This window comes from Cibotium barometz, chromosome 47 (genome assembly GCF_041138505.1).
Source record: "Cibotium barometz isolate CiBa-2024 chromosome 47, ASM4113850v1, whole genome shotgun sequence".
In the NCBI taxonomy this organism is placed as follows: domain Eukaryota; kingdom Viridiplantae; phylum Streptophyta; class Polypodiopsida; order Cyatheales; family Cibotiaceae; genus Cibotium; species Cibotium barometz.
In genome coordinates, this window is record NC_141092.1 from 6,038,674 (window position 1) to 6,066,588 (window position 27,915).

Here is a 27,915-nt window from a genome sequence, read left to right on the forward strand (position 1 = left end):
AGCCATAGAAATGACTATTCTTTTGGGAGAGAGAGAGAGATACATAAAAAGCATTCAAAATAAGCATAAAGATTAACTTTTTTGTGATTAATCATTAAAGTCTTGATTTGCATTAAAAACAACTAATTAAAAACTTCTCAAGCTTGAGAGGGGTTGAGAAGTGAAATCATTTGAGAATATTAACAAAAACCATGAAATTCCTTCTTACCTCTAGATTTGACTTGCTTCTTTTTCTAGAAGTGAAGCCCCCAACCAATCAATTGGTTTAGTGAGTTGTGAAGAAATCTCAAAGAGTTGGTGAAGAGAGAGAGAAGCTCCAAGTTCTCCAAAAGTAGAGGATTTTTAAGGGATTATAGAAGATATCATTATTTTAATGTAATATTGGCAAGGTATAGTTCACAAATTTTTTTACAACAGACTAAGGATCTATTTATAGGTGAGGAAAGCCACTAACCAAGTCCAACTGGGTTCTAGAATTTTCCAGGTTCAGCTTGACTCAATTTGGACAAGATTTGGACCAGTTTGGTTCCCTTTTTGATTTGGTTTGATCCAAGAGAGAGGAGAGATAAAATCACAAGTTTTTTGAATTAAAAGCCCTTCCACATGTGTGAAATAGGCGATTACCTCAAGAGTCCCCCTCTCCTAACCAAGGTGTCAAAAATGCATCATTATTCTAAAATATCTCATTTTTTTAGTAATATCTCTTAATTTTTAACTAATAAACCTTGTACTCAATCAACTCTTCATGTTATTTGAGAATTTACTGATTTTTGGATATTTTCTTTTATTATTTGGATTTATCTCATCTCAACACTTGGATTAATCCTATTGGCCTATAGGAACCTTAATTGGACCATAATCTAAAAATTTATGAAAATGTAGACCCTTAGGCTAAGGTCCCTTATACCATTTTCAATTAATTCCTTATGCACATTGGAAAGTTCATTTTGAACTTGTGTTTCAGGGGAATCCATTTTAGACACTAGGAGGATTTTTATATTCAAAGATATCTAAATTTTAGATTATATCTCTCTAGATATTTTCTCTCTCTAAGCAAAAACAGGGTAAAACAAGATCTTTCTTTTATTTTAGAGAGGAGAATAATTACAAGAACAGAAGGGAAGGTGCTGGAGGGAGGAATCTTACATAATTTAAACAGTCTTTAACTTCTCTTTATCTTTTAATTCTTTCAAGTCATATATGAATCTTTATTTTTAACATAATTAATTATCATGTTTTAACCAGTGAGATCATCTCTAGTATCTATAGTAGCGAAGTCTTAACCAGGCTTATACGTTAGTCCATCTGGTCTATATGGGATAAGATAGTTAATCTTGATACCAATTTCTAAGGCAAAGCCTAATAACTGGTCTCTTTGGGAGAGCAATATTTTCCAATTTATTTAGAATTAGAGAAAAGTTAAAACTATAGAGTTTTAGGACTTCTAATGCTCTATAAAGCACGTCTTAGTGATGGTTCTAAAAATGAGTTCTAAGGTCTGTTTGAGAGTATTCAAAATGGTAAAAGTTGTGTTTTCAGCATAAAACTGTCAAAAATAGCCAAGTGCCCCACTTTGCACTTGAATAACTCAAAATGAAAGGGATTTGCTGTTCTAGCATCTCACATACTCTTGTAGAGTTTTCTATCGTCTAAAACTTGTCTTTACATCAAAATCTGATTCTAAACATAGGGAAAGATAAACTCTTCGCAAAATAGCCCCAAAAGAAGGTTTTTATCTCGAATCTAGTCATAAACTAGTTAAATATTCTATCTTCTATTTCTTTATCTCCAAAAGTGTTTATTCTATGAGTCACATAGACTAAAGAGATCATGTATAATTAATAAATTCAAGAATTACTCTTCGTTAAGCGTGTCCTATATTGACTTGGATTCTCTCATATATCATTAGGACATTTTGGAGGTCATTCGTAGGGCCTTTTGGTAGAGAGAGAAAAAGGAGCGCATCCAATCAGGAAGAAGGCAACGTTACGTTGAAAAATAGGTTATTTCTTTTTCCTAAATCCAAAAACTCTTCTTTTCCACCTCAAAATGTATTCTACTTACACTTGATAGTCACTTTTCACACTCGAATGCATTAAACACTCCTACGCTTTTGTGGGAGGGAAACTTCTATTCCTATCCATATATTAAATACATGTATCTTTGCAAAGGAGGGAAAATTCCCTCCTTCTCAAACTTCCTCTCAGGCTTAAACAATTCCTTGTGCTCTTTTCATTTCCTCTACTTTCTGCTCTGTACTCCATTTTCTGAAGCTTCAGCCTTCTGCACTCTGTTTCCTTTTGAAACTGGGTAGCAAATCTCGTTTTATATCATCCTGATTATGCCCCACTAATGCCATCATAGATGATTCAATTCCTAGGGCAAGGAGACCAAGCTCATTAATGTTTGCTATACTTGTATCTAACTCTCTCAATGTGCAAAATCAATGGACTGAAGTGCTAATCACCAAGGGCACCTGGGTCCTTATGCAGTCAAGGAAGAGAAGAAAGATAAGCAACAAGAATACCTTCAGGGCGTTATGGAAAGGAAGAGTAAAAGACTTCAAGATAGAGGTTGGAAGGACAACCATCAAGGAAGTCCTAGTGCAGCATATATATATGCATAATGAGCTTGTGCTGCCTGAAAGTCAAGATGATAAATATTTATCCTCGCATAGGCCAAACTATAAGTTAATCTATTGCTTGTCAGTCTTCCATTTTCTCATAATGGTCTCATGAACTGTGTAAACTGTCCACCTCTATGGTTGCAAATGTGTATCCCTCATCTTATGAGGAGTGGGATTCAGTTCAGTGCATAATTGGAATTATGAATGTGGTTCATGCACACATTGGTCGGCTACAGTATGAGGGAAGGAGCAACAAAAGCCTTGTAGATGCAGGATCTTTTTCTATGATCATTTCTACCGTCAGCAGCTAAACAAGAAACACAATTGTGGCCGCTGGAAGAGCTACCTTTTTGCAAGTTGAGTGGAACTACATGGATTGGCCTATCCCAGACTCCTCAATAATGGAGTCAGCAAGAAGCACGCTCTTCAAGGATGTGCAACGCTCTCTACGAGGAAGCATTCCAACTCGTGTGGTGAAAATGATGGTTTACCTACAAATTACTATGTTTGTGGAGCTTTTTAGCTTATTTCAGGTGAAGATAGCAAGAACCATGCTCATCTGCAAAGAGTTCAAGACTTGTTGATAAGGGATGGCTGAGTTACGTTTTTGACGATATCCATTGTAACGTTGCACTAGAGACAGTGGTTGCAAAGTACATGATTGCAACTTAAACTTTTATCTTGTCCTTTTGGTACAGCAGGTCACGTTACATCAATGGAGAGTTGGTGCCAATGGATTAGGAAGCCACAAGTGCAATGGATGACAAAGTCATAGACATTGAAGTGATTGATGAAGCTTCAACACTGATGACAATTGTTTCTATATGGAAGAAATGCAATCTACAACAGCTAAGGAAGGATATTGTCGAAGAATCCTTGCAAGACATGCTGGCACACTTTACTTTCATTCACAAAATGGAAGAAAGGTCCTCCTTAGAAGGGAGAGACTAATACAATGTAAAGAATTGGGTAACACAGTCAAGATCATTCCTACTTGTGACAATACCTATTTCAATGTACTCTTTTGACATAATTAATCAAGTCTATCTTGTTAATGACACTCCTTTGACATTACCCATTTGAATGTACTCTTTTAACATAATTAATCAAGAGCCTTTTGTTTGACTTTTGTTTTCGAAAAACAAGACAATGTATACTATTTTCCAGTACACATTACTTCAGTGAGAATAGGACATTTGAAGACATTACATTACAAAAATGTTTCTCATTATATAATCTTGTATAGATTCTTTTGATTTGTACAATCCATCTAAATAATAAACATCATCTGCATTACCTTCGAAAGGAAGGGGTGATATCCATGTTCCAATGGGATTATACATTCCCTTCTTAGGGTATCATCAATTAATAATGTATTTGTGGGATCATAGGGATGTTGGATATCCTCATAGCGCTTCATATGCAATAGTATCCCTAGTTTGTCGGGATGAGAAACACTTGGGTCAAGGTAACAGTGCCTTTGGTCATATACAAAATACAATTCTATCTCCTCAATCTTAGATTCTCTCAAAACTAGCGTGGCAAGAGGCCTAAAATTATGCGTCATCTTTGAGGACCAGATGGCCAATCTAAAGTGCTTAGTTACAAAGTTGATGAATTGATACAGTTTGGGCCTCAGCATGACATGCATGCCCCCGACTTTGTAATTCCCTACAACACTTGGTCCCAAGCTCTTGGGCTATCTTTTGAGTAGCAATCCATTAACATCCAATGTGATAAGCCTTCTCAGTGTTTGGAACCATTATTAGCACGATTCATACTTCTAATCAGTCCGAATATGATGGAAACTTATAATCCTTGTTATGGGACAAAAAGCACCTAATAGACACAATTCTTAAAATTGAGTTGGTTACATTACATCAGGTACATTAGTCTTGGGATCTTCATCAAGCTTGGGATCCTCACTAGCCACCTTGGGATCCTCATCAGTCTTAGGTTCTTCATTGTTCGCCTCCTTATCGATCTTTGCAGTCTGCTTTGCCTCTGTCTTCTCTTCAGGCTTTGGCTCTACCTCTTCAACTTGCTCTGCCGCCTCATCAGGCTTGGATTCTTCATTGTTCACGTCATCATCTCTGCTTCTATGTGCTTAGAAGGATTTGGCTCCCCCCCTTCAACCTGAAGAAGCATCTCGACGTCTGCAGTATCGGGGAAGTTCGGCTGGTTGTCCTCATGCATCTTTGTGGCATTCTTTAGTATTAATCGTACCATGGTCGCTCTATACTGTGCCACATAGTTGCTATCATAGTTCTATAAGGCGGTCTGAATAAACAAAATTCACAATGTCAAACCGCAAATCTAGCTAAATCAATGTCCACCCCCGATTTTGGATGGATCATCACTCTCCAACCACAGGAGTGTGAGTCTCCTTGCTTGGGAACTTGAACTAAGCACTTTAGATGGCCAATCTCAAGTGCTTAGTTACAAAGTTGATGAATTGATATAGTTTGGGCCTTAGCATGACATGCATGCCCACCCAACTTTGTAATTCCCTACAACACTTAGTCCAAAGCTTTTGGGCTATCTTTTGAGTAGCCCATTAACATCCAGTGTGATAAGCCTTCTCAAAAACCATTATCAGCATGATTCATACTTCTAATCAGTCTCTAAATATGATTGAAACTTATAATCATTGTTAAGGGACAAAAAGTACCTAATAGACACAATTCTTAAAATTGAGTTGGTTATATTACATCAGGTACATTAGTCTTGGGATCCTCACTAGCCTTGGGATCCTCATCAACCTTAGGTTCTTCATTGTTCACTTCCTTATCAGGTCTTGGCTTGATCTTTGCAGTATGCTTTGCCTCTATGCTTTGCCTCTGTCTTCTCTTTAGGCTTTGGCTCTGCCTCTTCAACTTACTCTGCCTCATCAGCCTTGGGTTCTTCATTGTTCACGTCATCATCTGGCCTTGACTGTGCTTCTATGTGCTCAAAAGGATTTGGCTCCCCCCCTTCAACCTGAAAAAGCATCTCGACGTCTGCAGCATCGGGGAAGTCCGGCTGGTTATCCTCAGACATCTTTGTGGCATTCTTTAGTATTAATCGTACCATGGTAGCTCTATACCGCACCACATAGTTGCTATCATAGTTCTATAAGGCGGTCTTGATAAATAAAATTTACAATGTCAAACCGCAAATCTAGCTAAATCAATGTCCCCCCGATGATTCGTCCACTTACCTTGGACATGAAGGGATTCATGGAGAAGAGACTTAGGAGAATATATTTTGCATGGCCCTTATCACTCTCCAACCACAGGAGTGTGAGTCTCCTTGCTCAGGAACTTGAACCTGCTTGATCTCTGACTTGTACAATTCATAGTCTCCATATAGGGAACCAAGAACATGAAGAAGCCTTTTTATACACCTACATAATAAATAAGCTTTCACAATAAGATACATTGCCAACTTCAAGCAGCCACAAATACTAGAGAAAGGTGCTTTGAATGTTTCTTACAGTCCTAACTCAGGATATGATCTTGGTATTGAATTAAGGGTCCACAACGATTCTCTTATCCAATTCTATACCAGCAAGGCTCCAATGGTTCCTGTGCAAAAGCATAAATCTCTAAAACTAAGGCATCTCGTATCTATTAGATGCATATGACTAACAAGATAGAGAAGTAACATACCCTGATTCATATGGAAGAATTACTACTGTAACCTCCAGCATGTTCAAATACGTGAACCACTTATTTATCTCTTGCTTTGCTGGGAAGTGCTCCTTTTTCTTAGCAATGGTGCCAGCTGCTGCTGCTGCTGTGAGTTCAAAATAAACACCTCAGAATAGCTCTCTTGAGGAAGCTGGCACTTTATTAAACTGCAAAAACAAGGATAACTCATTGAGGAAAAAGGAAAAAAACTAAAGAGGGAAGGACCATATCATTAGTAAAGGCAGTTCACATACTTACTTTAGGCACACATATAGGATAGTGTTTGAGATCTGTGTTGTCCTATCCATCAGAGTCTTGACATCCACTAGATCAAGGGAGAGTTGTCTCTCACCATCTTCCATTGTCCCAAAGACAAAAATACCCCTCTTCAAGCTCCTTAGCATCTCTAGGTTGGCTGATTCCAACTCTTCTGTTTCTTTGATATACTGTTCTTGGAGATTCGCTGGGATCCTTTTTACTTGTTAATCCTTTTCTTTTTTGATTTTGTTCTCTTCCTCTTGTCTGGCCTCCTGTTCTGCCCTTGCTCTTGTGTTAATATCATGTGTAATATCTATAATTTTTATTTTATCCCTTGGAGCTCTTGCTGGTGGAATCATCAGGACATCTCTCATCTTTGGATCTATAAGCTCTGCATGGTGTAGAAGCTTTTCATATCTGCATCTAAGCCTCTTCATCAGTGTCTCACTGTCCTTGGGCATTATCGTCATCCTATGCGTGTGGGCACACACAAAACATAGGTCATTGAAGTACTCTAGGAGAAAAACTTCAGTAGCCTCCTATAGACAGAGAAAGGCTATCCTCTTCCACCTTAGAGTTAGGCTCTAATTCTCACAAATGGACCTGCATAGCCTCTGGAAAGGGAGCTTTGGAACACATAACTCTACATAATTATGAGCTTTCCAGATTTCCCTTAGAATGTAGAAGCTATGCGAAAATCTTCTTGTTCTGGCGCCTTCTTCAGAATATGGATAGGCTTTCCCTTTCTTGGCTTCTTCTAAGAGGCAGCCTTTGCTGCCTCCAATCTAGGCCCCTTACCCTGTCTCCTTGCAGTAGCTTTTGTCCTTGCCATGAGCTATGAATAAGCGTGAAAGAAAGAGACATAACACACATACTCTCTCTCTCTCTCTCTCTCTCTCTCTCTCTCTCTCTGTCTCTCTCTCTGTCTCTCTCTCTGTATGTTTTTGTATGTCTTTGTATGTGTGTGTGTGTGTGTGTATACTCTCTCTCTCTCTCTCTCTCTCTCTCTCTCTCTGTGTGTGTGTGTGTGTGTGTGTGTGTGTGTATGTTTTTGTATGTCTTCTCTATGTGTGTGTGTGTGTACGTGTTAGACCGCACCAGCGAGGCCTCTATCATAGTTAGTGCGGTTTGGCATGACAGGGAACTTCCGTTAGACTTGCAAGCGCCATATCGCGCGCCGCCAAACTGCAAAAACACCTCATTCACTCTCTCTCACTCTCTCTCTCTCTCTCTCTCTGTGGCTGTAAATTAATTGAAAATGGTAAAAGAAACCTTAGCTTACGGGTCTACATTTTTAAAAATTTTAGGATTATGGCTTAATTAAGCTTCCTATAGGCCAATAGGGATAATCCAAGTGTTGAGATGATATAAATCAAAAGAATAAAAGAAAATACCCAAAAATGAGTAAACGCTCACATAAGATGAAGAGTTGACTGAGTACAATCAAACCAAATAAAAAAGGGAGCCAAACCGGTCCAAATCTTATCCAAATTGAGTCAAATTGAACATGGAAAATTCTAGAACCTAGTTGGACTTGGTTAGTGGCCTCCCTCACCTATAAATAGATCCTTAGTCTTTTGTAAAAAAATCTGTGAACTATACCATGCCAGTATTACATTAAAATAATGATATTTTCTATTATCTCTTTAAAATCCTCTACTTTTGGAGAGCTTGGAGCTTCTCTCTCTCTTCAACAACTCTTGGAGCTTTCTTCTCAACTCACTAAACTAATTGATTGGTTGGGGGCTTCACTTCTAGAAAAAGAAGCAAGCCAAACTTACAGGTAAGAAGGAATTTCATGGTTTTTATTAATATTCTCAAATGATTTCACTTCTCAACCCCTCTCAAGCTTGAGAAGTTTCTAATTAGTTATTTTTAATGCAAATCAAGCTTTCTCTAGGAACTTTAATGATTAATAAAAAAAAAGTTAATCTTTATGCTTATTTTGAATGCTTTTTATGTATATCTCTCTCTCCCAAAAGAATAGTCATTCGTATGGCTAATTCTTTAGAAAAAGAATGCTTCTCATTAATAAATTCTTAATTCAAAACCAAACTCTAAGCTTGTTAAGCTAGAGGTTAAGAAAATAGTATTTGTATGCTTTTATGTTAATAAAATTATGGTAAATTTATGAGTTAATTCCATAATTTGGATTTAAGTTTAAGGATAGTTCTTCTATCATAATTGTATTACAAAGTCTTCTTCTTTTTTAGAAAAATAAAAAATTATCTCTAATAGCAGAGACCCTATGCTAATTTTTTTTGAAATTAACATATATCTTTTTTTTATGCATAATGCTAAAACAAGACTTGCTACCATATTCTAGGATTAGACATCCTATGCAAAAAGAATGATTTTCATCATATTCATGAGAAATATTTTTTTTATAATTATGCTTAATTAATTGATTAAGAGAAAAGAGTAATTTTTGATAAATTTATTTTTATATAAAAACAAGAATTCCCATGATAATTGAAATCCAAGAAATTAAATGGTAAAAGAGAAATTTTTAGCATAATTCAAATTATGAGTATTTATCAAAAGTGGAATTTTGAGCATTATTAATTTTATTGGAAAATATGGGAAGAATTGATTTTTATAAATCCCATGAATCTTTTACTCAACAGAAGAATATTTAATATATTTCACTTGAGAAATTTGAGAAAGAATGTGAAAATATCCATCGAGAAAAAGTACCTTTAACTAGGCCAAAGCAATTGGCATAAATTTAGAAAAGTCCCATCATCAATATCGAAAGTAGAAAATGTTACTAAATATGAATAGATGTGAATATGATGTGAATACAATGTGAATGCAATGTGATAAGATGTGAGTGGATGTAAATGCGATGTGATAGGATGTGATGAGACGTGGGTGGGACATGATGTGATGTAAATGGATGTGGATGTGGATGGGATGTGATGTTGATGTAAATGGATGTGGATATGAAAGTGATGAGATGAGATTGAGATGTGATGATATGTGAAAGGATGTGATGTGATGTAAATGGATGTGGATGTGGATGGGATGTGATGTGATGTAAATGGATGTGGATGTGAATGTGATGAGATGAGATTGAGATGGATGATATGTGAAAGGATGTGATGTAATGTACATGGATGAGGATGAGATGTGGATGTGATATAATGTGGGTGGAATGAATGTGATGTGATGTGGATGTAATGAATGTGATGGATGTGAATGGGTGTGATGGATGTGAGTGGATGTGATGAGATGTGAATGGATGAAATGTGATGTGAATGTGATGTGATGATATCTAAATGGATGTGATGCAATGTGAATATGATATGATGAGATGTAAATGGATGTGAGTATGATGTGATTTGACGTGAATAGATGAGATGTGATGTGGATGGATGGGATGTGATGAGATGTGGATCTCAATGAATATAAATGAATGTGAATGGATGGATGAATGTGATGTGATGTGGATCTAGGTAGATGTGAATGGATGAGATGTGATGTGAATGGATGTGATGTGGATATGGGTAGATGTGAATGGATGAGATGCGATGAGGATAGATGTGGATATATGTGATGAGATGTAATATGATGTGATTGGATGAGAATGGATGAAGACAATGGGAATACATATGACTGGATGTGGAATAAGCAATGTGATTTGATGTAGAAGAATGTGGACTAATGAGAAATGATGTGGAACAATGTGGAAAGATGAGGGTTTGTTAGAAACTGTATTTATGACCTATTTTTAAATGACTGTTTTATGTCAAGAATGTTGGGAAAGCATTTTTACCATCTTGTGAATGAGGTCATGGAGACCTAATTGATAAAGTTGCAAAAGCTGACAGAGAGTCAACGGAGGACGTCTCGCATAGCAAGGTCGGCCGAGGTCTTGACGAGCCTCGGTTCGATTGAGCTTCCGATATGGTGGATGAGGGACCAAGGAAGGGGTCTATCATGTGAAGTGCTAGGTGACCTGCAAAGCAGCCAAGAGGGTGCTAGGTGACCTGCAAAGCAGCCAAGAGGGTACTGACCATCGGTGCTCGAGCTCTGGGTTGCCGAAGATACCCACGCGTGCATCGAGAAAGAAAATGGAACAAGGTGTTAGAGTTGTTTTTTGAACTCGGGCATGGATCTGTTTGATTGTCCTTGTTGGTCCTCAAACGGATGAGTCCATGGCTCTTTTATATGGATCTGTTGGTTGATCTTGCTGATCTTATGGAGAGTCCATCTGGATTTTGTTATGTGATTATATTGTTGGGTACTATGAGCTAGGAACTATTGAAAAGGCCCCTGAGTGAACAAGTGGTGAGCGTTCTGGTTGCCAATGATGCCATAGGTATACCGATGAAGGAATGATTGAAAATTAGAATTCAACTAGGTATTTTGGAGGATTATGATCAACGACACTATGGTTTCATTAAAAGATTGTTTGAAACAGAGCTGAATCTCTGAATTAGGTAATTTCATATTAGGTGTGTAAGTGGTGTGACTATCTTAAAGTTTGCTTGAAGTGCCAGCTAGGGGGCTTGGGAACTCTTTTCCCTCGTACCCGAGGCAGAACCTAACCAAATTCCTAAATGGATCCTATCACTATAGTGGTTGGGTGGTTGGCTAACCCATGGGACTAGATGGGTTAGGCTGGACTGATGGATCCCTAAAATGAGACTCAATTCTGGTATGGTACGATAGATGAAGTAAATCACAGATAGTCTTTGTTCTATGGAAAAGAATCAACGGTTGTGCCTCTCACTGAGGGAAAAAACGTTGGTCTCTATGATCCAAGTAGTACAAGTCTCTTCCTTGATCTGACCATGTGAATTACAGGTTTGGTCGGATGAGTTTGGTTAGTTAAGGCTCTTGACTACATTAGAATAAAAATATCATGGAGGAATCGCCTATGCTGGGTGAGGAAAGTATTTTTCGGGTTTGGTTTTTGAAGAACCGAGGGATTAGTCTCTTGTTTGGATATCCATGGAGGCCTCGAGTGAGAGACTCTGCCCTGCATAAGAAGTGCTACTTTCGCTGCTAGCACCCCCAGAATTCATTGCGCAGAGGAGGCAAGGATCTTTAAGCCGGTATCAGAGCAAATTGGCTAAAGTGGATCAACCGAGAAGCAAGAAATGTCAAATATTTATGAAGTACCGTAATTGTATGGAATCCCTCACTTACTTGAGGCCTAGATATTATGGTATTTAACTTATTACTCCAAGAACCGTGACTACCCATATATACCGTAAGTATAATTGCAGCTCTTTACTGGCAATATATATGAGTAAATCTAAGACCTTAAAGTTATAAGCAAAAATGCTATCCAAAGGATGAATTCGAATTGATATGATTTTAGAATTCTGGTTGAGAATTGATGAGTTGATTTGGTTTCTGATTCAAAGATGATGATTCCTAATGGTTGAAGGAAGATAAGTTGAACAAAGCCACAATGAGGATGAATGGGACGAATCCTAGTGATAATGTTAGTTACTGGAATGACGATTATGACTTCACAAAATCACTAGGAGATTAGTGGATTGTGCTGTGACAGATTGCTACTGTTAAACTTTGACCCAGTGGATCTAATTAAGGGATGAAAAATTGAGAACCTACATAATTGAAATTCTCATGATGGAGGAATGTTCAAATCAAATTTTTGGTATGATGGACCATTATTGTGTTAAGGATATGAATGATATTATTCTGAATGAATTATTCTCTGATAATGAGTTCTGTGTGTTCTTCTTATAGAAGGGATCTTTATCCCAAGATTCAGAGTGGGTTGACCAAACTTTAAGGAACCCCAAAATTCAGTTCAATCTAAAGTCAAAATTGAATTATAAAGTGATCTTTTCACCTAAGCGTCTTTGTTAATTTAGGAAAAAGGGACTTAGCAAGAATTTTCGTATTGATAGGATCATGGATCAAGGTCGTCATGGTAGGAATGTTAATCCCCAACTTGATGAGGTAGATCTCGACCCAGATGTTCGTAAATCTCTTCATACATCGCAGCCTAAACCTTTCAAGGGTGAAGGGAAAAACTTGGGCGAGGTTGTGGAGAACTGGATTGAAGCAATGGAAGAATACTTCAATGTCACTGGGTATAATAAGAAAAGTAAAATGGCTCTTGCAAGGCTGAAGATAGTAGAAACATCTAGAGTGGCATGGAGAAACCACTGTGAGACAAACCGTCTGGATCAGAACACCCAGACTTGGAATGATCTTAAGATTTACCTAAGGCAGAGATTCTATCCTCCCAGCTTTTTGGAAACCAAGATGAATGAATTATTAGAGTTAACCCAGGGGATCAGAGCTATTGAAATGTATCACCAAGCGTTCACTCTCCTCCTCAAGTACCACAGGATGAAGAACAGTTGATGGCCAAATTCATTTAGGGTCTGAATGAACCTTTGAATGTCCTAGTGAATAATGCCAAGCCAGTTTCCATGGCCAAAGCAGTGCGGATGGCGAAGGACTTCGCCAAGGCCTTTAATGTCAAAGTCCTACTTCTGCTAAAGCCAGCACCATCATCTTTCAAAAGATTTCTAGCTCCGAAAGGTGATTCCAACTTTGCACCGCCTAAGAGACAACAAGGTCAAACTCAGGATATGGGAAGTTCCAGAATGGAAGCAAGGTCCTTTTCTCGGAACTTAATCCCCTGGAATTCAACTTCAGAAGTTCCACCCTTGAACAAAGAAGTGAAATGCTATAACTATCAAGGATTTGGACATCATAGTATGGATTTCCCAACTCCTTTTGGATCAAGGTTCTCGGGGCAAGATTCTAGAATCCATCTCCTTCCTTCTTCCAGAGTGATCAGGTTCCTTTCCGTCCAAATCAGGGAAATCCCAGAGAGGTAGACCCTCTAACCAACCCTCAGTTTCAATCCAAAGTAATGCAAGACCTCCGCCTCAGAATAGAGGAAGTCCCAAATCAGCCGTCCACTTCCAAGGCAATAATGCTGGAAGCGATTGAAGAAGAAGAAGATGAAAGAGATTATACTTCACCTGCGAGATGAGGACATCTCGCATTTTTTAAGTGGGATATGATGTAAGATTTCTCTCTCTCTTCAACAACTCTTGGAGCTTTCTTCTCAACTCACTAAACCAAATGATTGGTTGGGGGCTTCACTTCTAGAAAAAGAAGCAAGCCAAACCTAGAGGTAAGAAGGAATTTCATGGTTTTTGTTAATATTCTCAAATGATTTCACGTCTCAACTCCTCTCAAGCTTGAGAAGTTTTTAATTAGTTATTTTTAATGCAAATCAAGCTTTCTCTAAGAACTTTAATGATTAATCACAAAAAAGTTAATCTTTATGCTTATTTTGAATGCTTTTTATGTATATCTCTCTCTCCCAAAAGAATAGTCATTTCTATGGCTAATTCTTTAGAAAAAGAATGCTTCTCATTAATAAATTCTTAATTCAAAACCAAACTCTAAGCTTGTTAAGCTAGAGCTTAAAAAAATAGTATTTTTATGCTTTTATGTTAATAAAATTATGGTAAATTTATGATTTAGTTTCATAATTTGGATTTAAGTTTAAGGATAGTTCTTCTATCATAATTGTATTACAAAGTCTTATTGTTTTCTAGCAAAATTAAAAATTATATGTAATAGCACAGCGACGCCATGAATTTTTTTTTAGAAATTAACACATATCTTATTTTTATGCATAATACTAAAACAAGACTTCCCACCATATTCTAGGATTGGACATGCTATGCAAAAAGAATGATTTTCATTATATTCAAGAGAAATAATTTGTTTTATAATTATGCTTAATTAATTGACTAAGAGAAAAGATTAATTTTTGGTAAATAAATTTTTACATAGAAAGAGAAATTCCCATGATATTTGAGAATCAAATATCATGGGAATTTCTCTTTTTAATTAAATGGAAAAAGAGAAAATTTTGATAAATTTATTTTTCTATTAGAAGAGAAATTCCCATGATAATTGAGATCCAAGAAATTAAATGCTAAAAGATGAATTTTGAGCATAATTCAAATTATTAGTATTTATCAAAAGTGAAATTTTGAGCATTATTAATTTTATTAAAAAATATGGGTAGAATTGATTTTTGTAATTCCCATGGATCTCTTACTCAAAAGAGAAGAATATTGAATATATTTCACTTGAGAAATTTGAGAAAGAATATAAAAATATCCATTGACAAAAAGTACCTTTAAATAGGCCAAGCCATTGGAAAATTTTAGAAAAGTCCCATCATCGGTATCGAAAGTAGAAAATGTTACTAAATATGAATAGATGTGAATATGATGTGATAAGATGTGAATGCGATGTGAAAAGATGTGAGTGGATTTAAATACGATGTGATAGGATGTGATGAGATGTGGGTGGGATGTGATGTGATGTAAATGGATGTGGGTGGGATGTGGATGTGGATGTGAAGAGATGTGGATGGGATGTGATGTTGATGTAAATGGATGTGGATGTGGATGTGAATGTCAATGTATGTGATGGATGTGATGTTGATGTAAATGGATGTGGATGTGAATGTGATGGGATTAGATTGAGATGTGATGATATGTGAAAGGATGTGATGTGATGTAAATGGATGTGGATGTGGATGTGGATGTGATGAGATGCGATTGAGATGTGATGATATGTGAAAGGATGTGATGTGATGTAAATGAATGAGAATGAGATGTGGATGTGATGTAATGTGGGTGGAATGAATGTGATGTGGATGCAATGAATGTGATGTGATGTGGATGCAATGAATGTGATGGATGTGAATGGGTGTGATGGATGTGAGTGGATGTGATGAGATGTGAGTGGATGAGATGTCATGTGAATGGATGTGAATGTGATGTGATGATATCTAAATGGATGTGATGCGATATGTGAATATGATATGATGAGATGTAAATGGATGTGAGTATGATGTGATGTGACATGAATGGATGAGATGTGCTGTGATGAGATGTGGATGGATGTGATGTGATCAGATGTGGATGGATGTGATGTGATGAGATGTGGATCTGAATGAATATAAATGAATGTGATGTAATGTGAATGGATGGATGAGATGTAAGGTGGATGAATGTGATGTGATGTGGATCTAGGTAGATGTGAATGGATGAGATGTGATGTGAATGGATGTGATGTGGATATGGGTAGATGTGAATGGATGAGATGTGATGAGGATAGATGTGATGAGATGTAATATGATGTGATTGGATGAGAATGGATGAAGATGATGGGAATACATATGACTAGACGAAGATGATGGGAATACATATGACTGGATGTGAATGGATGAGATGTGATGAGATGTAATATGATGTGATTGGATGAAAATGGATGAAGATGATGGGAATACATATGACTGGATGTGGAATAAGCAATGTGAATTGATGTAGAAGAATGTGGAATAACGAGAAATTATGTGGAACAATGTGGAAAGATGAGAGTTTGTTAGAAACTGTATTTATGACTTGTTTTTAAACGATTGTTTTATGTCAAGAATGTTGGGAAAGCATTTTGACCATCTTGTGAATGAGGTCGTGGAGACCTAATTGATAAAGTTGCAACAGTTGACGAGTCAACGGAGGACATCTTGCATAGCAAGGTTGACCAAGGTCTTGACGAGCCTCAGTTCGATTTAAATGGTGAGCTTCGGGTACTGTGGATGAGGGGCCAAGTAAGCCGCCTATGAGTGAAGCGCTAGGTGACCTACAAAGGAGCCTAGAGGGTGCTGACCGTACGGTGCTCGGGCTCTGGGGGTTACTCAAGATACCCACGCGTGCATCGAGGAAGAAAATGGAACAAGGCGTTAGAGTTGTTTTCTAAACTCGGGCATGGATTTGGTTGATTGTCCTTACTAGCCCCCTCAGAGCGGATGAGTCCATGGCTCTTTTATATGGATCTGTTGGTTGATCTTGCTGATCTTTAACAGAGAGTCCATCTGGATTTTTTTATGTGATTATATTGCCGGGTACTATGAGCTAGGAACTATTGAAAAGGCCCTTGAGTGAATAGGTGGTGAGCGTTCTGGTTGCCAATGATGCCATAGGTATGCCAATGAAGGAATGCTTGGAAATTAGAATTCAACTAGATATTTTGGAGGATTATGATTAGTGATACTATGGTTTCATTAAAAGATTGTTTTAAAGATAGCTGAATCTTTGAAACAGGAAATTGTTTTAAAGATTGTTTTAAAGATAGCTGAATCTTTGAAACAGGAAATTTCATATTGGGTGTGTAAGTGGTGTGACTATCTTGAAGTTTGCTTGAAGTACCAGCTAGGGGGCCTGGGAACTGTTTTCCTTGGTACCCGAGGCAGAACATAACCAAATTTCTAAATGGATCCTATCACTACAGTGGTTGGATGGTTGGCTAACCCATGGGACTGGATGGGGTTAGGCTGGACTGATGGATCCCTAACATGAGACTCAATTCTGTTATGGTACGATAGATGAAGTAAATCCTGGATAGTCTTTGTTGTATGGAAAAGAATCAACGGTCGTGCCTCTTGATGAGGAAAAAAGCGTTGGTCTCTATGATCCAAGTACAAGTCTCTTCCTTGATCTAACCATGTGACTTACGGGTTTGGTCAGATCAGTTTGGTTAGTTAAGGCTCTTGACTACATTAGAATAAAAATATCCTGGAGGAATCGCCTATGTCTGCTGTGCGAGGGAAGTTTTTTCCGGGTTCGGTTTTGAAAGAACCGAGGGATTAATCTCTTGTCCGGATATCCCTGGGCGAGGCCCCGAGTGAGAGGCTCTGCCCTGCGCAAGAAGTGCTACTTCCGCTACTAGCACCCCTGGAATTTGTTGCGCAGAGGGGGCAGGGATCTTTCAAATTGAAAGCTTGTTTTATACTTGAAATTGATTGTGATTGATTTGAATATGCATGCCTTGAAAGATTATGGACTAGAGATGAGTGTGAGATGATACGTATGAGTTATGATTGCTTTGTTTTGAGATGATGTCCAGTGTGGAGGTTGGGTGGATGGGCATCAGAGAAAGCCCTAGATTGGCTGGATTTTGGTCATTATGACTAACCATGTTGTTGAGCATGGTGATGATGATAGAATCTTGAGATAGTCACATACATTGTGATTTATTGAGATGCTATGTTTCAATTGATAGAGATTTCTATTATGTGAATGTTTGTTTGAGATTCTACGATTCTTTGCGTATGTGATCAGAATCTTGGATATAGCATGCATGCTTATTTTGCTATTTGAGAAGGTTGATTTGATTGTTTTGCTATGTGGAAATAGCACGATTAAGTGAGTTTCAATGTTTTCTTAGATTAAGTTATACAATTAAGATGTGGTTAGATTCAGGACCGTCACAAAAATACTTTAAAAACTTTATTTATCTTTTAAGATTTATTTCAAAGTAGTTGTTGTTATTAAAATTCTGTTCATCGGTAGACATAAGTACATTCTATAATAGTTTCTCTAACATCTAAGTTAAAACATCCTATAGGTTCAAACAAATATTAAGAATGTTATGTTCTCACAAATAAAGCTTTTAAGTAATAAGAAGAAAAAGGAATCTTTCTAAGGATCAAGATTTTGTGTAACTTGCCATGGTTGGACTTGAAAGTGTGATTTGCTCTCCTTGTTGCTTTTCTTCTTGTGTGCCCAAATAGTGCTCTCTCTCTTTCTTTATATATCTCTCTCTCTCTCTCACACAATGTGATGTGACCAAATGAGCCTCTCAACTTCTTATGTAGTCTCATAGTTCCAAAAATAGTAGTTATTTAGTATTTTAATTCTAGGGTTTCTTAATCAAGTGCCACCTTAATTATGTATTAAGTTTAATGGCTTTCTATATGATGGCCACATGGGCTATTAGGTTCTCATTTCTCATTTGTTAGCCAAGGAGAAGACATGAGGAGAGACATTTCATTTCCCCTACACAAGTGGGTGGGAGCTCATCCCCTACCACCACCCCTACCACCACATCACATTCAAAGGGTCTCTCGTTCTCATCCTATTCCTTATCTCCTAGGGTTAAAAAAACTAAAACTAGAGACAGAGAGGTGGACACTCCAAGCCATGGGCAATCACCAAGCTTATCTTTTACATCATATGAAGCTACGAGGATAAGGATTCCTTACTTTGCTTCTCCAAGTAAAGCCTCCACACCACAACAAGCAACAAATGATGGTATTGATGAACATGATACCTTCGATACCATTGAGTAGTTGACATCATCTCCAATGTATCAAGGTAAGATCTACCATGGGTTGAAGAAAAAACAATTCTTCTGTGGAGATAGAAAATTAAGGGATGCAATTAAAAAAGAATGTTGCAAGCAAGAATGTATAGGAAAGTTTGGGTTGTAAAAGTTAAAGGCATTAGGAACATTCTATTTTGACATGAGCAGATCAAGATGCACTTCTTAGTGGTCTGATAGTACCTTGTTTGCATGGAAAATTTGAATATAGCCTTGGCTCTGATTTGGTATGTAAGACAGTATTTAAGGTTACTTTGAGTCTTGGAAATGTACGGCTTGAGAGGGTGAAGTGCAGGACCAAAAAATGGGGCAGATCGAAGCCGTTAGAAGGCTTTATTATCCATAGGCATAATGGGGAAAAATGCTTTAACATGCCTTCATTGTTATTTTAAGTATCATGCAAAATGTATACGGAACAACAGGAAGGTTTAACTTATCTGACAATTTTACAAGGTCAGAGGTATTCTCATTGTATATAGATGCTATGTGACAACTAAACAAGAGCAATATACAAGCTACTCTTCTTTTACTAGGCTTTGAAAACCTTCTTTGCCAACGTAACTATCCCACAAAAAGTTTGAATGGGTGTGTGCAAAGGTAAAAATAAGAAGAAAGGTTGCAAGTGATCCAGATGAGCTAAGGATAGTCAAGGATGCTTTGAGAATTCACAGGGAAGAGCAAGCAAATGAAATAAGGAAGGCAATGGACCTTAGAGGAAAGTGTTTTGCATCTCCAAAAAAGTATCTTGGGCTAGTTATTGATGGAATAGACCAGAAAAAGACTTGCTTGCCTCACTTTGCTAGGATGCCTAAGGACATTACAGAAGATACACTTGTGCAAATGCATTTGGTTGATAGCCTTGTATACAATGCTCAAGTTCACCCAAGGGTTTCTTTTCACATATCCAAATATCCATAATGATCCAAATCTAACCGTCACAATAATTCATCATGTGATATCTGATTAGGAAGGTGCATTGCCAAGCATATTATATTTACGGCGGCTAGATAACAATTCAAGAGAGAATAAGGGTCAAATAATTCTTGGATACATATGTTGGTTTCCTTAGTGGTGTTTAAGAAAGTGAAAGTTAATTTTCTACTTGTGGGTCACACTCATGACCACATTGATCAGATGTTTAGCAGGTTTTCAAAAAAATTATCTCGCCACAATGCATTTACTTTGCCGACCATGTGACACTTATACAGAAAGCCTTCACACAAAAGCCAATGGTAGAGCATTTGATGGACATAATGGATTTGAAGTTTTTTGTTAATGGACCAAGGATAGAAAAAAGGAGGTGCTTGGAGCAGTTGAATGATCTAAGTTGTTATCAGCATGCCTTTCTGATTAAACCTATAGAAGAAAGTGGACAAACTTTGTTGTATGGAAAGATTTTATCTATTGATGTAGAGTGGCTTCCTTCATGTGCCCTTAACTCAAATTTATTCCAGACATGGTTATGCAAGCTTCAAAAATGGAACCCTTGGAAATCTTAAAGGAAGCAAAGGAGGCAATCAAGGTAGGTCGTGCCATGGACTTTCAAAGGTGCATTGGAGAGAGAAGATCGCTAATCGAGAAGGCAAAGCAGTATGCAGGAGAGCAAGATGTAAAATGGTGGGACACGTTCTTTGAACAACATGAAAACATACTTGAAAGGAATATCAATAACTCATGGAATCTAGCTAGTTCTTTTTAGTGGCCAACTATTGCTGAAAAAACCACTTATTTTACAACACCAATTCCAACAGAGATCGATAAACTTCTTCATGGGGAAGGAAGAAGATGTACATAGGAGCGAGACGATTGAAAGAAAGGCAAAAAAGAATTTAAGAGATGTGGAGTGGTGATCCACAAAACATAAAGGAGGGTACCCTTGTTGCTACCCTAGCTGAGGGATGATGCTTTAAAACATACTTGAAAGGAATATCAATAACTCATGGAATCTAGCTAGTTCTTTTTAGTGGCCAACTATTGCTGAAAAAACCACTTATTTTACAACACCAATTCCAACAGAGATCGATAAACTTCTTCATGGGGAAGGAAGAGAGATGTACATAGGAGCGAGACGATTGAAAGAAAGGCAAAAAAGAATTTAAGAGATGTGGAGTGGTGATCCACAAGACATAAAGGAGGGTACCCTTGTTGCTACCCTAGCTGAGGGATGATGCTTTAAAACATCCGTTTTGGATTGGCAAGGTAATAGCTATCACCAAAGATGAAATTGGCGCACATACATTGTCCCTAACAACTCATGCAAATGCATTTGACGGAAAGTATAGCTTGGAAATGGTAAATACAACAAAAGGAAAGGGCAAGCTCAAGAGGGAAAAGAACACTTCTAGCACTAGTGTACTACCACTTGATGAGGTAGATATTTTGGTGTATGACTTTACTCTCACAAAAGGAGGCTATTTGAGAAAGTTAACCATTTCTATTTTACAAGAGAAGATCCCTTGCTTCAATAACTATTATCTTGGTAGCACATCCTCGGGTGTGCTAACACGATAGCAAACCCAAGGAGTCTGAGCTTCAGCATAGAAGAAAAAAATGTCTTTATGGATAGTAATGAAGAGGATGGCACACTAATGAGTGATGGTGATGGTATAGGTAGCAATGATGATGAGGACCCATAACTATGCCAATATGAGTTGTATGTCTAGAAAAAAACTCCTTTTTTAGAGTTGTATTAATTACTTTTCTGGGTTGAAGATGTCAATGACAAATGGTTTCTATTTTGGTATATATTTTAATACTTATTGTTAGATTTTAAGTTGTAATCTCAAAAAGTAAGCAAAACCAAGTCTTTTTTTTCATTCCATTTTTTGTAAAAAATGCGTAGAGTGTCCTAAATAGTGTCATTTTTGGGTGGCATTGTACGCATGCATAGACCACTTTCCAAAAAAAGGTAAAAGTTTGGCCTTTTTTGATGGAATCTTTGAAAGATACTAAATGTTTCTTTTTTTTAGGAAATATTACCTAGTTTGCCTGCAACAACATTCAATCCTAAATCTTTCATGACAACAAGCAATGGTAATTCTTCTTTGGTTGGTGGATGGTCTTGTATTCTCCCTTCCACCTAGTCTTTTAAATTACTCCTAGTTGGGGGTTTCCTGTCAATTGGTTCCAATTGGTAGTTTTATCTCTACAAAGAGAAAGGTTGTCAGCCGACTTGATCGACATCATTATTGTATGGTTCCAAGTTAAGATTTATTGAGTCATATAGAGGATATTCTCCTCCTTCCTTAAATATTGTTGGCAAAAAATGTTTCTTCCCTCCTTAGAGTCGATCTCACTCTTGCTATGCTCAAGCATAAGCTTTGGCACATTTAGTTATTCTGATTCCCCCATCATGTTTTATCTAGGATAGACTATTTTGGTAGCCTAGATGGCATATAAACATTCCTCAAACTTCTTCTGGATTTCCTAAACTAGGTCTTGTGTAGCCTCCAATTTCTATATTTCTTTCTCGTCATTTGGATACTCACCCATGTTAAAAGACATGGTGTTAGATTAGCTATTGAATGAATCAAGTAATGCACAAGATCATCACATAAACAATCTCAAACCATTAAAGAAACACATGCCACCACTTAGATGATAATCAAGTGTAACCAATAAGAAATGGAGTATACTCAAGGTCACCACAAATGCATCACATATACAAATACCAATGAAGAGAGAAAAGAGAGAGTATTTCCACAAAGGACCACTTAGTATATTGATCACTAAAAGAAAGTACACAAAGTATGGGCACTACTATACTCTCCACTTAGCTATCTCTAGCTCTCTACTGTGTGAGTAGTAGCCCTTGCATTTATCAGCACATGAGAGGGAGGCGCCTAGAGCCCTTGATTCTCTCCACCTCTTATGATTTCTCAACTGACTCACCTAAAAGGTGATGCCCTAATCAAAGGAAGATAACTACTAGACTTACTCTAGTAATTTGAGCCTTGTAACCTTAGAACTAAGAACTCTAATGTATCACTAAGGAAATACACTAAGAATAGATTCTAGATAACATATTTGTAATACCCTCCCTTGATCAAGCATCCATACCATGCAGGGTGTTCTTGGATCAATTCTATCACTAAGAGAACAAATTTGCCCCATGGGGCTATAATATGTCATACAAACTGCTAGAGCAATGAGTTGGAGAAGTTTGTCTCCTCCTTCTCTAGCTGCTTGGCTTTTCCTTTGTCTTTATCTTCTTCATCCTTCTTCCTCTTGTAGAAATATTGGATGATGTGGCCCATATTTTTGCAATAGTAGCACGTTCGAGGAGCCTTGGTCTTCTTTTCCTTGACTGTACATGAGTAGCCATGCTCCACTGGAACTAAAGGAGCTGAAGCTTTGGAGGCCTCCATGTGAGTTTCTTCTAGAATGAGAGAAGAAGTCACTAAGTTTAATGTATGATTGTTTTGATTGCCTATGACGGAGACACACTACTCTCATAGTAGGAGGCATGCTGAAAAGCAACACATAGATGGCCTCCTCCTCACTCATGAATAGTCACTCCTACACCACTAAGTTGATCAATCATACAACACATGTCATTTACATGAGAAAAAATATTGATTTTATTATCCTTTTCCATCCTATAAAGATTCTTCCTTAAGAAGAATCTAGCAGCTTCATTTGTTTGCCCAAAGATAGACTAGAGTTGAAGCTATGCTTTATTTGAAGTATTTGCAGAGCTGACTTGGTGAATCTGGCTATCACCAAGCCCACAAATGATGAGAGACAATGACTTTGAGTCTAAAGCGGTCCACTTAGAGATAAGACCTAGATCTCGACTTGGTATTTTCTCAGTTCCATTTACCACTCCCCACATGTCTTTCTCAATCAGACACATTTGCATTTTGATGCACCAAGTGTGGTACTTGGAGAAATCAAATTTGTTCGTTTTGTCAAACATTTTTCCCACCATGGTTGGGTGGTTGCAGAATCAGGGTGCTCAGTTTTGTCCGCTCAGCACCCTGTAAACAGTAAAAAAACAAGCATTTCTTAAACTTTAGTGGCTAATCTCTCCTAGAGCTAACGAAGGAATTTCATTTCAAGTTCTTTTGTTGAAAAATCACATGCAAAGTTGGGAATATAGTTAGATAATTTGATTAACAACAATTAGATAGTTAAAAGTCTTCATTTCCTTTGGTACAAAGTCACTGTATACATCCTGTCCCAAATTTGGACTAATTTCATAAAATGCTAATATCTTTTATATATAAAATTATATGAGATTCCCACTTTGGACCTTAGATCTTCACATAATATAGAGCTTAATTTGATTTTTTTGAGAAAAATGAAAGCTATTTTCCTATTTTCTTTAAATATTTCAAGGTCTTTAAAGTGTTATAATATATGCCACAATAATTACCACTTAAAATGCTCAATCTTGTGGATCAAAAGAGTGGTAGATAATCAAAAATTGGTAGAATGTAGTGGTTAGTCAAAATTGCAAATCCAAAGGTTGAATTTTTAATTCCAAACTTCTTCCAGGCAATTAGAAGGCTTGCAAATATTAATAATCTAATTAGTAAAATTTTATTTTTAATGTAAATCATCTAAAACCTATAAGGACTAGTGTACTTGTAATGGTGCATCTATGGAAAAAATTTAGATCACTCCAAGTATGGAAAGATCATTGTTTAATCATTTCATCATATTTTTAATTAATTTTGATTAATTACACTAATTTATATTAATTTTAAGTTATATTGGGTTAATTTGAGTGTATGTTTATTTTCTATTAGTTGCTTGATCTCGTTTGAAGTACCTTGCCCCCCCAAATTTGCTCTCCAAGCATTGTCCCAGTACGACATAAACTGGACAAAACTGCACACCCTGATCTTGCAACAACCCGGTTGCCATGTTACTCAACCTAGCACTCACACACATAGTTTTACACACAAAAGAAATTCCTTTATAGCTCTAGGACTTTACAATGGAGCTCGGCTTTTCACCTAGAAATGACTCTACTCAAGGATTCCTTTAGCAAACAGATGAAGGTGAGTGCACATGAATTGTGAACACTCGTGATGGCCTGGATTTTGAACTTGGGCTTAGATGCTTTGGCTAGTGCAAGGTGTGCCTTAGCTTTGGTGTGTAAAAGCCTTGGCATTTCAGTGAGATCAATCACACTTGGACCATTCAACTTCTTGTCACTCCGTAATGCCATATGACATGCACTATACTCTTTATAGTTGTTAGACAATTTTACAAATGTTGATCACACAAGAATGCAATGTCCACTTAGATGTGTATCTAGGCCTAAAATTTCACTCCTATAAATAAGGGGGAAGGTCAGCAGATGGGGGAGGACCAATTCCCTTGCACTCGTGGAGGAATCTTGCTATTTTTTCAGCAAAGAGGGTGCCCGTCAATTGTGGCAGAGGAACCACCACTGATTTGTAGCCAAATACACCTAATTAAGGTGCTGATTAAGCACCCAATTAGCACTTGGTTGCTGTACAGGTTCCTGCATAACCATCTTGGAGAAACTGATAATGCATGCACTCAAATTGCACTGGTTTAGCTACTATTTGGGCTCAACTAAAGAGCCACAGAGTGGGCTATAGAATACCATAAGAAAGCTTCACCAAATGCTGTTGTTTCAAGAAATAGAAGGCCTCCAAAATCTCTTTTTTTTTTTCTGCACATAACCACTTAGGACCCTTTGCTACTAAATGAGCTGAATGGTGCATATTTCAAGAGATTTCTTGTAGGATTAGGCTGGACCATAGGTTCTGTGAGTTGGTCTATAGAAGCCCTAAGAAGAACCTTGAAGAAACTTCACACACAAGTGCAATGGAGAGCTCCAAAAGTGTGATTTTTCTCTGTTTTCACTTAGAGGAAAAATAGTGCATTATGTCTTGCAATATTGATGCTTTCAATCATCAATGGATGGTTACCATTTGATTATGGCTTTGATGAGAATCTATAGATGTAGCTTCAATGCTTCAATATTGATGCAATCAAATCCCTTCACAATGCTCTCACCACTACTTGCTCTTCACATAAAAAATTCGTTTACATAGAGATTACCTTTATCCTAATGCTCATTCACACACACAATGGTGTTCCCCACTAAGTCATAATCCCTCCCTTAATACCTTATTATTCTACTAACTAAGAGGATTAGAGGAATAGATGAGATAATGATTTCAAGATAGCATCCACAAGGAGGTTATGCTCACATAGAGACCTACACACACATGTGTAAATTGTTTTGACTCCTTCATCTTCACTCCAATATGCCACTAAATGAAGTGATGAATCAGCCCCAAAATGAAACAAATGCAACACTATCTTCTTCACTCCAATGTTCCACTCAATGAAGTGATGAATCAGCAAAACGAATGCAACAAAGATTCACTCACAAAGAATACCACTCAATGTTATTAGAGAATGCTACCCACAATTATAAATATGTATCTATCAACTCATGAGAAATTACACTCCCATGGAAAGGAGCTTTGATACTATGTTAAAAGACATGGTGTGAGCTTAGCTATTGAATGAATCAAGTAATGCACAAGATCATCACATAAACAATCTCACACCATTAAAGCGACACATGCCACCACTTAGATGTTAATCAAGTGTAACCAACAAGCAATGGAGTATACTCAAGGTCACCACAAATGCATCACATAGACAAATACAAATGAAGAGAGAAAACAGAGACTATTTCCACAAAGGAACACTTATTATATTGATCACTAAGCAAGTACACAAAGGATGGGCACTATAGTTTCCACTTAGGTATCTTTAGCTCTCTAATGTGATTATACTCTCCACTTATTTAAGTCAAATTAGAAGTCGTAATTTGCAAGTAGGTGGCTATAGTGAAGGGGGATCCCTCGATCTTTTCAATATCGTTGTCTTGTAAAAGAGAAGTTGCCTTTGGCTTTAATAGTGGGGAGCATGTGCAAAGTCCTTAAAAGATATGGTCTAAAAGGGGAACTATCCACCGTGCTTATCTAAGAAGTATTCTATAAGGACTTAATAAAGCTCTAATATCACATGAGAAGTATAAGAGTTCTAATGTGTTCTTATGTAATTTAATCTTAGAGCACTCTAATGTTATTCAAGCTTTAAGCTCTATGCATGTCATAAGCTCTATTTATAAGGCTCTATGCATGCCATAAGATCTATGCATAATCCATAAGCCATAAGCTCTATGCATAAGGCTTATGACTAGAACCTTATGCATAGAGCTTATGGCATAGAGATCTACTTATGTCTAAATATCTATGTATGCATAACGTATACACATAATTTGATTTTGATTTTTAAGTCCTCCTTATTCTATAAACATGATAGCCTTTTTTTTAAACGTAGACATGTGGGGGGACAATCTAGACTTGAGAAGCCAAGCGCCCCACCGTTCAATGTCCATCATTGATGATCGAGACATGGAGTGACTCTCACAGCTGCCGAGAGAGAATGTGTGGAACACTTTTGCTCCACCCTTGATTCCTTCCATAGTTAACCCTACGCCTAAGGGAGGTGCAAACAGCCCACTCCCCTTCTTATGTGCCCTAGTCCAGGACCTCGTACCACATCCTCATAAGATAGGAGGTCTACCTCTGCGCATTTTTCTAGTGGGGGTGGTTTTGGCAGTTATTTCGGTGGCAATAATATATCTTCTTCCAATTCCCCACCATCAGAGGATGTGCAGGCAAACCAGGTGGTGGATCCAAATGCCTATGACCCTGCGACACTTCCTTACCGTGTTGTGAAGAGGACAGATGGGAGCATCATTGAGGATAGCAAGCGAAAAGCATGCCATAGCAACATGCATGCATAACCTTGTAATCCTTGAGGTCATAAACATTTCGAGCAGTGACTGGAAAAATCAATACAATGCAAAGAAGTAATACATTCCAAGTGTGTTGAAGATAAAGTTTCCTTTTGGGCAAGAGCTTGCATCAATGGAGACTACACACACACACACACACTACAAGCATGCAGCATACACAAGAGAAAGAAAGAAGCATTCAACTAATCATAGATTAATCTACTTCAATGATGCTAAAACAGATTAAGAGAAAGAAGTGGAGCTATACTCATTGGAGCTTGATTAATTTGTCTCTATAACAAAAATAGCAACAAAATTACACTGCTATTTTTGCTGCATGAAGTTCCAGAGAGTTGTTGGAT

The 27,915-nt window shown here is 37.4% G+C and overlaps 1 long non-coding RNA gene across 1 annotated transcript; it reads right to left on the minus strand.

Annotated features, from left to right (window-relative positions):
• Positions 1-5,851: 5,851 nt before the first annotated feature.
• LOC147611298 (uncharacterized) lies at positions 5,852-6,453 on the minus strand. The gene is made up of 3 exons (XR_015263764.1): positions 6,277-6,453; positions 6,102-6,192; positions 5,852-6,011 (listed from the first exon to the last, which is right to left on the minus strand). It is a non-coding gene; the product is annotated as an uncharacterized LOC147611298 (long non-coding RNA).
• Positions 6,454-27,915: the final 21,462 nt, after the last annotated feature.